Genomic DNA, 13,140 nt, shown 5'->3' with positions numbered 1-13,140 from the left:
AGTAAGGGAAGTTATATGGTGAAGAGTTAATCCAACAAATACAGGCTAAAATAGAGGCCTATGTAAAATTAGACAGAACACAGGTTGCAGGGGAAAAATTAAGTCCTTTTGAAATAATCACAAAGAAGCTCCAAATGAAGAAAGGGGCTATATCAAAGAAAGAGATCCTTGCCTCATATTTTGAAGAAATAAAAAAGGATCTAGCAAGAAATTTTGAAACAACAATTAGAGATGATATCTCTATTGCCTCCATTGGAAGCACTTCAAATGATGAAATATGTGTAGCAGGTGAAGCTCAGAGCCCCTCGGACACAGAAATCAATATTGAAGAAATTGAAGATTTCCTTACAAAGCTAAAGCAAAATGCCGAAGAATCTTTGGAGAAAAACAACAAAGGAAAAAGTAAAGTCTGAATTATTGAAGGCCCCATCAGATAAATTATTGGGGTAATAAAGACAACTTTAATAAAGTAAAGGGTCCCACCATTATTGAAGGGAATCTGCTTTTATAAAGCAATTTGTCTGTTTGTAATTATAGAACTTTATCTTTTTATCTTGTCGGCCACACCTGTAATTATTTTGTTGGCCAGGTCTACTTTTTAGTTTTGTTTGTTTGTAGACTGATCCATTATATAAGGATCATTTTCCATTCTTTAGAGGCAGGCGTTAGCCAAAGTATAAGCTCTGCCTTCTCTCTAGTCTCTCACTCCACTTGTAAAGAACCCCTTCTGTAATATTTTCCATTTTGAAATAAAATCAAAAAGGTCGCTTGGCCACAACTAAGGGTCTCTGGTCTGGTACTGTTTTTCTCTTTTTCTCTTCTATTCTAGTGGAACTGTTAGCCTAAATGATAGGCTAAACAGGTAAGTGTTAAACTTGGTTCTCGAAGGTTATTTACTATGCATGCTTGGTAGTTAGGAGTTTACTGTGTCAACCCGATGGGGTTTTGGGTTAAGAACTATATAGACCAGGCAATTACCAATCTCGACAATAGACATTGGTTAGGCCAACCTAACCGATGGGGCTCGTAAACCCGTTTAGGCAGGTGGCCGTTAAAGGGTTGTGAGGAGCCTCATGGTTTAAGCTTTACTATAGAGGTTAGTAGCTGGCCAGGACTGGTATTCTTGTGATTCATTACTGAGCCCTATTCGGAAGCGATCCTGTATCCCCTTTGTATCAGAGCCATGTTAGTAAAAAACCTTAGAAGCTAAGTTTAATACTATTTTCTTAATGAATATCATTAAGAAGAAGACTACTATTAAAAATAGTAGAAAAGAAGAATATGAATTGCCTCAACAATTAGATCTGCTTAATAAGTGGACTATACCATTAGTCAAGCCTAAGGTAATATACCAGTTAGGTACCTTCGAAAGAATAGGTTTAAAACAAATAGTTAAAACTACTGAAGAGACTATCACCATAGATAGTGATCATGCTACGGTCAGATTATTATCTGAAAGTGATTTAGCCCCTTATAGGGATTCACATAGATTTATACATATAGGTTTAATACAAGTCACCTTTAAGCCACTTATGTTAAGAGGCTTACCTGAAAGTTTCATAGCAGCTCTCAGAGATGGCAGAAATCAGAACTGGAAAAAGTCTTTTGTAGGGACTGTGCAACCCAGTTTGGCCTATGGCCCTGTTTATTTTAATGCTTATCCCAATTTGCAAATTTCTCTTAATGATGAGAATTCTTTAAATGCTTTAATACTTAGCATTAAATTACATGGTTATGATTATTTACCTGGTACAGAAGTCATATGTATCTGTTATAGGATTTATTACAAACCTGTATATACTTTGAATCCTATGTGCAAAATCATGGACTTCAAAAATGAAACTATTCTTATAGAAACCAACTTTGGCAAATCTAAAGTAACCACCAGAAAACCTATTAAATGGTATGAAATTGATTTCCCTAAAGAATGGGTCATAGAGGAAGTTGTTGCACCTCGAAACACTGGTAATACTGAGGTTATAGAAATAGAACAAACCTCAGATGGCACTGTTAAATTCAGGTTCAATGAACCCGTACAAACTGATAATATCAGTTTATCATCTAGGTTGGATAAATCAAATTCTTCATACATTTCTCCAATTGATTACGTGGTAGATTTTCCATCTAAAGCATCCACATCTCAAATTAGAGAAAGCAATAGAATAAATGATATTAGCATCAGCAGTGATAATATCGTCAAGATTAATACAGATCTTGAATCAACTGCATCCGAAATGGATTTTTCAAATGGGTTTAAAAATGATTGAAAACCAAATAGATTTTAGTCCGGGTTCACTGGCAAGAAAAATAATTTTAGAAGAATTCCTAAAACCCAGATGGGTTGTTTTCAGAAAATGGTTTCATGAAAACATGACTCCTGAATTGGTACAATTTTTTAGACATGACTTTTATGCAGACATTAGCAAGAAAAATAAAATTATTGCTTTTGTTCCATGATTTATGTCTAAGCATGTTTATAACTATAATTCTGTGTTAGAGAGAGATTATACACTCACAAATGGAAATATTGTTAATTCTATTTTTTCACCCCAACAATCTTTTCATATAGGGGAAAAAGATGAAATTATTTACTGCACTGCTTTTTCAAAAATATTTGAAAATGATGTTGCTACTATAACTGTTAAGAATTGAATACCATGCTTACTTAGAATAATTATACTAATATATATGTGAGTATTCTGAGTGAACAGGTAATTAAGATTCATGAGAAATTGGACAAGCTTATAGCTGAGGTCCAAAAAATCCAACAGAAGGATACTAAAGGTAAAGAGAAAATCGCTACTACAAGTATCCAACCACCTCCTGAGGTAAAAGACTTTAAATTGAAAAGTCTAGATGACGTAAGTCTAGAAAATATTGAAGAACTTCTTGTTAAGAAGTTAAGTGAATTTAGAGCTAGTCCTCTTATTTTAGAGCATGCATCTACTAGCAATCTGAAAGTAGATGACGAGATTAATAAAATTTCTGAAAACTATGCTCGGAAACCTTACCAAAGAATGTTTTACTATCATAGACCAACCTCTCAAGATGTTCTAATAGAAGAACAGGACAATGACCACTACTACCAAGGTTATAGTGGGTCAGATATCTATGAATGGAACATAGATGGTCTTGCTGAAAGGCAAATATATACAACAGTACATAGAATGCTTATGTACAGTACTATCTGTAAAGTTAATAAAAATACAAATAGAGCAATAGCAGAAATGATTATTGTTGGATTTACTGGTCAGCTGAAAGGCTGGTGGGATAATTATCTCACTAATGAGCAACGCTTTCAAATAATAAATGCAACCAAGACTGAAGATGAAAAGACTGTTCAAAACTCAGTTTATTCTTTAGTCATGAATATTATAGAACATTTTTCTGGAAGATGGTCTGATAATAGTGAGACCATTAGAACAATGCTCCAGAATTTGAGGTGTACAACCCTCACATCTTTTAGATGGTATAAAGATATTTTTTTGTCCAGAGTAATGGAACTGCCAGAGAGTAATAGTACTCATTGGAAGACCAAATTCATAGATGGACTCCCTCCCTTATTTGCTGAAAGGATTAGAAAAGTCCTTAGAGGCACAGGGATGAGTATCAATTATAATAATTACTCATATGTTAAACTATTTAGTGTATGCACTCAGGAAGGTTTAGCTCTACGTAATGAGATCAAGCTAAACCAACAAATTAAAAAACATTGTCTCACTGAGAGACAACAATTAGGTGAATTCTGTGAATAATTTTCCATTGATATACCATCCAAAAGAAAGAAATCCCATAAAAAGGATTTCAAGAAGAAGAAGGGTTCGCCAGAAAAACGACACGAAAAGACCCAGAGAAGGAAGGCTTTTCATAAAGCCAGAAAGGGTTTTATTAAATCTAAAAACCCTCATGCATGTTATAAATGTGAAAGAGTAGGCCATTATGCAAAATATTGCAAGATCAAAGATAAGATCAAAGAACTGGATTTATATGATCATATCAAAGATTCCTTATGTAAGATTCTTTTAAATTCTTCTCCAGAAATATCTAATACTGATAAAGGATCTTCATCAACAAGTGAAGACCTAAGGTTCCTTCATGAAGAAAGTTATACTTCATCGTCTGAAGAAGTGCAAGAGTCTTGTAATAAGGGACAATTGTCAAATCATAGCCCTAACGTTTTAATACGCAACTCATACTTAGAATATATTAATATTTTTATTCATAAGGCTCATTTCGGAATAGTCATGTTTATGGATAATAACCCGTAATATAAGATTTATGAATTTTGATCCACCATGCTTGAACTTATGAAAACATTTATGGAATTCCGTTCTAAGAGAGAAAGTTTAGCCAACACACCTTGTTTAAGCTTTCCTTAAGTTACTACAACGTTCCGAAAATTCTAGCACTCCCAATCTCGTAGATGAAGATCTTGTGTGTTTTTCCTTGTTAATCTTTCAAGATTTGAGCAAGAACTGAAGAAAAATTGATGAGGGAAACTTTCCCACTATAGGGCACTGTCACACTCTAAAACTATCTGGTTTTAGCTCAAGAAATGATCCCTTCCATCTATTTGACGAAATAAGGTCATTTTATAACGAAAAAAACCCGATTTTGCACAGTCGCACTGCGTGGGGCACCGCGTAGGGCGCCACGGCTGTGAAAATGTGCTTAGAAAATGTTTTTGAATGCTCTTTGGATTTCCCCACAGGCGCGCCGCATGGGGTGCCGCAGTAGTGCAAGTTTCTGCTAACCTTTGGTAATTTTATCATAACTTCTTGTAGGAGTGTCCAAATGATGAACGGTGTGAAGCGTTAGAAACTAGACTCAAAGATATTTCATTTGGTTGGTTTTCAATCACATAAATCCTTATATATATGTAGATATGCTCGTCCTAATTTTGGTCTTGTGCATACTGTTTTGCAACTTTAGTCTATTAGGTAATTTTCCAACTTGACTTAGACTTAGGCCTCTCTCTAGACCCCAAATCACTTATAATATGACTTATACACTTGGTTACCAAATCCAATTGATGCCCATCATTTTAATAGCACGTAAAATATTATAATTATCCTACCTGGCACCACGAAATCCTAAATTACTTAGCAAAATTTTCTGGGGCCTTACGTTCTCCCCCGCTTAGGATCATTCGTCCTTGAATAAAGAGTAGAGTCCGCTCTAAACACTTAACATAATATGTCCCTTTTTCTCACATACCTCAAGTCCCTAAATATTGACTAACTCCTAAATTTTCAGAAATTTCGGCAGAGTCTCCCTTGAACTAGGCCTATCCACCTGCTAGAGAATCATCAAAACTATCCTAACAATACATCCACAATGAGACAAAGCACCACAATGTATATATCATTAATACTAATCTCATCACTAAAAGCACTACATTATCATAAGGATACCTGGACATGAACTGCACATTTCTAAATCATAATACCTAGAAGGTACCTTTCAAGTCAAAATCAATTGCTATGCAATCAAGAGAAAATACTTTATTTCCACAACACTCTTGGCCTTCAATGTGGCCTCTTATACTTACAGACTTTTCCATAACACATTTACGGAAACAATCTCCACCCCCAAACTTACCTAGCAAGGATGACAAATAGATACCCTTCATAGGTAAACTATCCATTACCTCCACGATCAATAATTTCCACCGGAATGACGCACAAAGGATTTCCAACCACCTTCTTAGACATAGACATATGAAAACAGATAATACACGGAGAACAACAATGGGGAAACATTATACTCATAGTGCAGCCTAATGTGATCTACACTTATTTCACCTCCATTATCAATCCACGTAACATCTTCAGGGGGGAAATATTGAGAATAACCCATTCACCTTCCTAAACTCTAAATCTCTACACGAACACCCACGCTAAACCTTTGATGACCTTCAACAATTACTCTTAGATGTGCTATCATAAACTGACCATAAAATTACCTATCGAATATATGTGATCACACGGGGATGCTTCCTCTTTGACATGTTTGGACCTTCAATACCTAATAGATGTAATACAATGAGGAGCAACGGAGCTTAAGATCGGGCTGGAATTATTCAGGAATCCAATAATGTGCTGAGCAGAGTATTTCATGAGGTTATATGCTAAGAGACATGAAGATTACTACTAACAATACTGATATGGTTAAACATTGTGACGACATCAATTATTAGACAAATGAGGCATAGGGGTAACTAGTACATTGGCAATAGGAATCATTAAGGAGGAATATTCAAGTACGTGACCCAATCGTCTCCTGGAGTGTAGGGAAAATCTGTTTATCAAGAAGGAGAATACTCTGGCACCTTGAATGTGATATGGGTTTTAAAGTACGTGAAGTTGAATTACACTCCTATCGTCAACTGACATAAGGAATCTATGCCACAAGCCCACGAGGATGAAATGAAGTTGAACACTTATGAGATTATCAAATTTCAAACAGCTTAACCCTTCCTGATAATTGATCCTACATGAGAGAACTAGAGATACGACAACTTTTTTCAAATTAATATGCTCATGATATGAGCAAAAATCTGAAAGCATCTAATCTCAACCTTTCACAAGTGGAACCATATAGCTAGGACATCTTAAGATTGGGATGAAATCATGTATTGGTTAGAGGGGTTCTAATGGTTAACATGATGCTCCGGGGAGAAAGACAAATAACACTCATATCCACCCAGGACGGTGGAATACCAAGGGTAGCAAAACTCCCCGCACATGATAATGACGTAGTCAATGATTCTAGAAGTCGAGGGTGTAAAGATAAACAAACTCAATGAGACAGTGAAAAATAATCATGGAAGGTTTGCAGATGTTCATGATGAATTCTTTATGGATTTTGACTTGAGAAATACCCAGATGCTAATGAAAGACAGGAAAACATGAGAAGCAGGCGTTGTGCTATGATAACCCCCAAAGGTGTTTTTGGTCTTGACGGAGAGCCTATTGAGGGTCCTTATGATAAAGGAAGTGTCATAGTGACACATAGAAGGGCAGGCTCTCTCATGGTTATTGAACAAGTGTTGGGAAACTAGCACAATGAATTCACTAAGGAACACAATTAACATGTTGTGGAGGTATAAAGAGAAAATAATCATTTGTTATGAGCTGGACATGCTTCTGCTATACTAACTTCCAAATTGTAATACAAGACCACATTATGGGCGACCACAATACTCAGAACAAAGTGAGCTACTTGCTACGGGATGTCCCAAGTGGACACGAAAGTTATTCCACGACGACACATGATTTTCCTATGACGGAGATGTGAGGATCTCAATTTTCAAAGAGACTTTATGCACACGGTGACCATTTCGATTGACATGCACTCATATGATAGGTGCTGATGTATGCTCTCATGTTACTTGACAGTGAGAAGGTTTCGTGATGATACTCAAAAGAGAAAAGAGTGACTGTTCAGACCATAGAAGCCATATACACCATTGAGTAAAAGAGTGACTCGAGAAGGATCGCAACACCGGGATGCTTTACATGGAACTTAACACCACATAGGTAAACTTTACGACGGTGCATGCATAGGCACAAATGAGCAGATATTGTCCATTTAAATAAAAAGACCCTGTAAGAAATTCATTGGGTATAGTCCCTTGTTGAGAATTTAGGAAAGAAAGTGGAAAGTATTAATCCTAGAGTTATAACTCTTTTCAAGGACATAATTATAGGACTTAATTTCCACAACAGGATGTAAATAAAAGAATTTGCAATAAAGTGGATTCACGAATAATGCGTCTAGTTCAAAGAGTAGGTGCATGCAATGTTTTGTGATTCAACATCATGTTAAGACCAGGTTCCGTGAGAACTCTTATATATGGATGTACATATACAACACGTAAATATTTTTTGTTGTTCATAATGATGTACTAGGGAGTGACTTACTTGGTGACTTTAGATTGATAGGGAAATAACTTAATCGATACCCCTCGACTCCACATCTCTAACGCACGTTGGTAACATACTAATATACTACATTATCTGGTGGTGCAGGGACATTAATAGGAACAAGGGTACTCCCCTTAGCAACAAGCTCTACCAATCCCTCCATGGCTCGATATATTCTTCTAACAAACTCTTAGGCAATCTCCCTCATATTCAATGGTGAGGTCATTCCCTCCTTATTTCTTCAAACTCGTGGATTATGATTTCATGAATTACTCATCTTGAGATTAAGACATAGAATGGAAATTAGCTCCCTATCTTGAGCTCTACTGCACGATCTAGAGTATCAAAGAAGGGTGAAATTCCTAAATGTCCAAGTAGCCTCCTAATTATAGATGTGGTCGACAACACACCTATAAGAAGGACTCTACTAGACACGGCTCCGAGACATCCTAGGACACTTTAAAACCTTAGGCTTAGATACCAAGTTTGTCACGCCCCAAACTCTAGGAGCACGACTGGTGCTTAACCGAGTAAACCCAACTGAGCAATCCTGTTAGGTTTCATTCTACCCAAACTAATTCATGAATAAAGAGGAGATGAACTCCATCTATCATACTTTGTAAATATTTCATTAACAGCTTCCATTTTGTTTCCATTAGCAGTTTCAACCATGATATCCAAAATATTACAATTTTTATAGACATGAAGAAAAACATATTTGTAAAATACCAATATTTCTAATTTAATTTCAAATACCAAACACCACCCACAACCTGTCTAGGGAGCCTCTAAATAAAATTGAAGAGTAATATAAAAATGCCGGCAACAAGGCTCCGGCTATAGCTCAAAATACAAAGTACATGATAAACAATGATACAGGACCCCGAAAAGAAGTGGGGCTCACCAAATTGGCTGAAAAGAGGATGCACCACTAGCTGTGACCAACACTGTATGCTATGGAACCACCTACATCCATTTAAAAATGTAGCGCCCCTGGCTAAAAGGATGTTAGCGCCATTGAATAGCACTAGTATGAATAGCTAAAAGTTCTCTTTCAAAATGGAATGCCAATATAAGGAAAGACAATCATGTAAACAACAAGCAGCAATCAACGATATCCAAAGGCCAAATTAAACATAACAATTTTTCAATATACGAAAGTTCATATGTTAAAAATGAAACTCGGGATATGAAGACAATACAATTACTGGATAGAAGAAATTCAATACCGATTCACCACAATTCACAATATCACTATTCATAATACCACCGTTCACAATATGCACATCATAACCAACTCCCAATTTCAGTCACAATTTCCGTGCCAATGTATACATATACATATTCCACCGTGAATCTTAGCACGGAGTCCGATCTCTACCCGATCGGCTAGGCTATCTTATTTGAGACGTGTACCTCAATCACAATTTCATTGTCACTTTCCAGTTTCAATATTAGCACAATACCACCATGTGTGCGGCATGGCATCCGATCTCGGCCCGATCGGCTAGGCCGTCTTACCAAAAAGTTTTTCCTTTTCCATCAATCATCTCATTTCAATCTTTATTTCACATATATCAGTTCATCGGCACTTGGGGCCACAATCATTACATCATACTTGGCACTTGGCTGCATTTCATAATTCGAGTTCTTTCCACATATTTCACATCAATATCAATTTCAACAACAAGTCATTCAATTAAAGATGTCAAATGCACATGAGAGGAAACATGAATCATGGGCATATAGAGTATTTCAGAAATCATACACCTCAAGTTCATTAGCAATAGAACTTTAAACACAAAGGATTGTTCCCAAAGGAGGGGACACACCAAACCACAGTAGAAACACACATCAAAGTCATAACAAGAAATTACACCTATTATTCTTGAATTACTCTTTTCCAATCATGACAATATACAATTTAAACATCGGAGTATGTAATAACTTGGATCACATTGGGTGTACTTATAAGGCAAAACATTATCTCGAACATCCACTTATAGGCATAAATTGAGTACAAAGCCTTTAGGACACTTTATTTTTGAAGTCATTCACGGAAAGTAAAGTCAAGACTCATTTCATAATCTATTCACATTTTCTCATGTCGTAGGCATCACCAAGCACAATTTATAACTCAAGTTCTCGGCACGTTGGCCACACTCTATTTCCCAAATTCATTTAGTTCGTTTCAAACATCTTTATAGTTTACCAACAACTAGACACAATCAATCAAATACATTTGGTATACATAGGAGCAATTAGGAGTATCAACCATATCGAGTTTTCTCACACAATTTGGCATACTAGTCTTTATTTGAAACACGACTCAAGCCGTAACATTTTAATATGCAACTCATACTTAGTATATATATATATATATATATATATATATATATATATATATATATATATATATATATATATATATATATAAGGCTCATTTCGAAATAGTCATATTTATGGATAATAACCCGGAATATAAGATTTATGAACATTGAGCCACCACGCTTGAACTTATGAAAAAAATTATGGAATTCGATTCTAAGAGAGAAAGTTTAGCCATCATACCTTGTTTAAGCTTTCCTTAAGTTACTACAACGATCCGGAAATTCTAGCAATCTCAATCTCTTAGATGAAGGTCTTGTGTGTTTTTCCTTGTTAATCTTTCAAGATTTGAGCAAGAATTGAAGAAAAATTGATGAGGGACACTTTCCCACTCTAGGGCACTCTCTCACTCTAAAAATATCTTGTTTTTGCTTAAGAAATGGTCCTTTCTATCTATTTGACAAAATGAGGTCGTTTTATAACAAAAAACCCCGATTTTGCACAGTTGCGCCGCGGCTGTGAAAATGTGCTCAGAAAACGTTTTTGAATGCTCCTGGATTTCCCCACAGGCACGCCGCATGGGGCACCGCGGTAGTGCAAGTTTCTGCCAGCCTTCGGTAATTTGATCATAACTTCTTGTAGGATTGTCCAAATGACAAACGGTTTGGAGCGTTAGAAACTAGACTCAAAGATATTTAATTTGGTTGGTTTTCCATCACATAAATCCTTATATATATGTAGATATGCTCGTCCAAAGTTTGGTCTTGTGCGTATTATTTTGCAACTTTAGTCTATTAGGTAATTTTCTGACTTGGCTTAGACTTAGGCCTCTCCCTAGACCCCAAATCACTTATAATATGACTTATACACGTATTTACGAAATTCAATTGATGTCCATCATGTTAATAGCACATAAAATATTATAATAAGCCTATCTGGCACCACAAAATCCTAAATTACTTAGCGAAATTTTCCGGGGCCTTACAAATACCCTCACGGGACACCACGTGCCCCATGAAAGCCATTGCATTGAGCCAAAACTCACACTTGGAGAATTTTGCATAAAGCTTCTCCTCCCACAATCTCTGCAACACAACTCTCAAATGCTCTACGTGCTCCTCCTGACTATGCGAATACACCAGAATATCATCAATGAAGACTATGACAAACGAGTCGAGATAAGGCCGAAACACGTTGTTCATCAAATGCATGAACATTGCTGGGGCATTGGTCAGCGAAAAAGACATCACCAAAAACTCATAATGATCGTATCGGGTCCTGAAAGCTGTCTTAAAAATATTCGAGTCCCTGATCTTCAACTGGTGATAACCTGAACGGAGATCAATCTTGGAGAACACTCTCGCTCCCTGAAGCTGGTCAAACAAATCATCGATATGAGGTAAAGAATACTTGTTCTTGATTGTTACTTTGTTCAACTGCATGTAATCAATTCACATCCTCATCCTGCCATCCTTCTTCTTCACGAATATAACAGGCACACCCCAAGGTGACACACTAGGCTGAATAAACCACTTATCAAGGAGTTCCTGAAGCTGCTCCTTCAACTCCGCTGGTTCCATACGATACGGTGGAATAGATATGGGCTGAGTTCCTGACACCAGATCAATCCCAAAATCAATATCCCTGTCCGTTGGCATGCCGACAAGTCTACAGGAAATACATCGGGAAAATCCCTCACAATTGGAACAAAATCAATACTGGGAGTCTCTGCACCGACATCCCTTACAAAGGCTAGATACGAAAGACAACCCTTCCCAACCATACACTAGGCCTACATGAGATCACTTACCCTACTGGGAACATAGTCAGTCGAACATGTCCACTCAATCTGTGGCACACCCGGCATAGCCAATATCACTATCTTAGCATGACAGTCTAAAATAGCACGACACGGAGATAGCTAATCCATGCCTAATATAATATCGAAGTCTACCATACATAACAACAAAATATCAACTCGGGTCTCCAGACCCCAATAGTCACCACACATGACCGGTACACACGATCTACAATAATAGTATTGCCTACCGGAGTAGATACACGAACAGACGAAACAAGAGACTCACGGGGTGTATCCAAATAATGAGCAAAGTATGATGACACGTAGGAATAAGTGGAATCCGGATCAAATAATACAGAGGCATCTCTTTGGCAGATTAAAACAATACATGTGATCACGGCATCTGAAGCAATAGCATCGGGTCTAGCTGGGAGTGCATAGAAATGAGCTTGACCTCTACTTAATCGACCCCCCCCTAGGATGACCCCTAGCGGACTGACCTCCACCCCTAGATGGCTGGGTGGGTGGTGGTTGAAGTAACTGGCACTGAAACCGATGGCTAACTCCTCTGCTGAGATGAACCCCCAAGACGATGAGGACATTGCCTCTACATATGACCCAACTCTCTATACTTATAGCAACCCCCGGGTACTGGAGACGGGGACTGAAGGGAACTCCCAACACCAGAATGACTAGCAGATGCACATGGCATAGAAGAGCCCTGAACTGATGGAGCACGGGACGAACTCTGGGCTGGAAGGGCATTGAGTTATGACTGGCCTTGATGAGAACTGTGAGAACTATGACCCGATGACGCCCCATGATAACCTGGGCGAGCTGACTAAGCCTACCTGAATGGACGGCCTCTGCCGTGCTGAAATTGACCTCTCGAAGGAGCATCACTATAAATACCAGATCCCCAAGGCCTCTTGGCCTCCCTCTCATCTCGCTCCTGGCGATGAACTGACTCAATCTCACGAGCAATGTTTACAACCTCCTCAAAAGTAGCACCAGACACCCTCTCCCTGGTCATGAGAATACGAAGCTGATATGTGAGGCCATCAACGAACCTCCTAATCCTCT

The sequence above is a fragment of the Nicotiana tabacum genome, chromosome 6 (genome assembly GCF_000715075.1).
Source record: "Nicotiana tabacum cultivar K326 chromosome 6, ASM71507v2, whole genome shotgun sequence".
Taxonomy (NCBI): domain Eukaryota; kingdom Viridiplantae; phylum Streptophyta; class Magnoliopsida; order Solanales; family Solanaceae; genus Nicotiana; species Nicotiana tabacum.
This window is presented reverse-complemented; position numbering follows the sequence as displayed.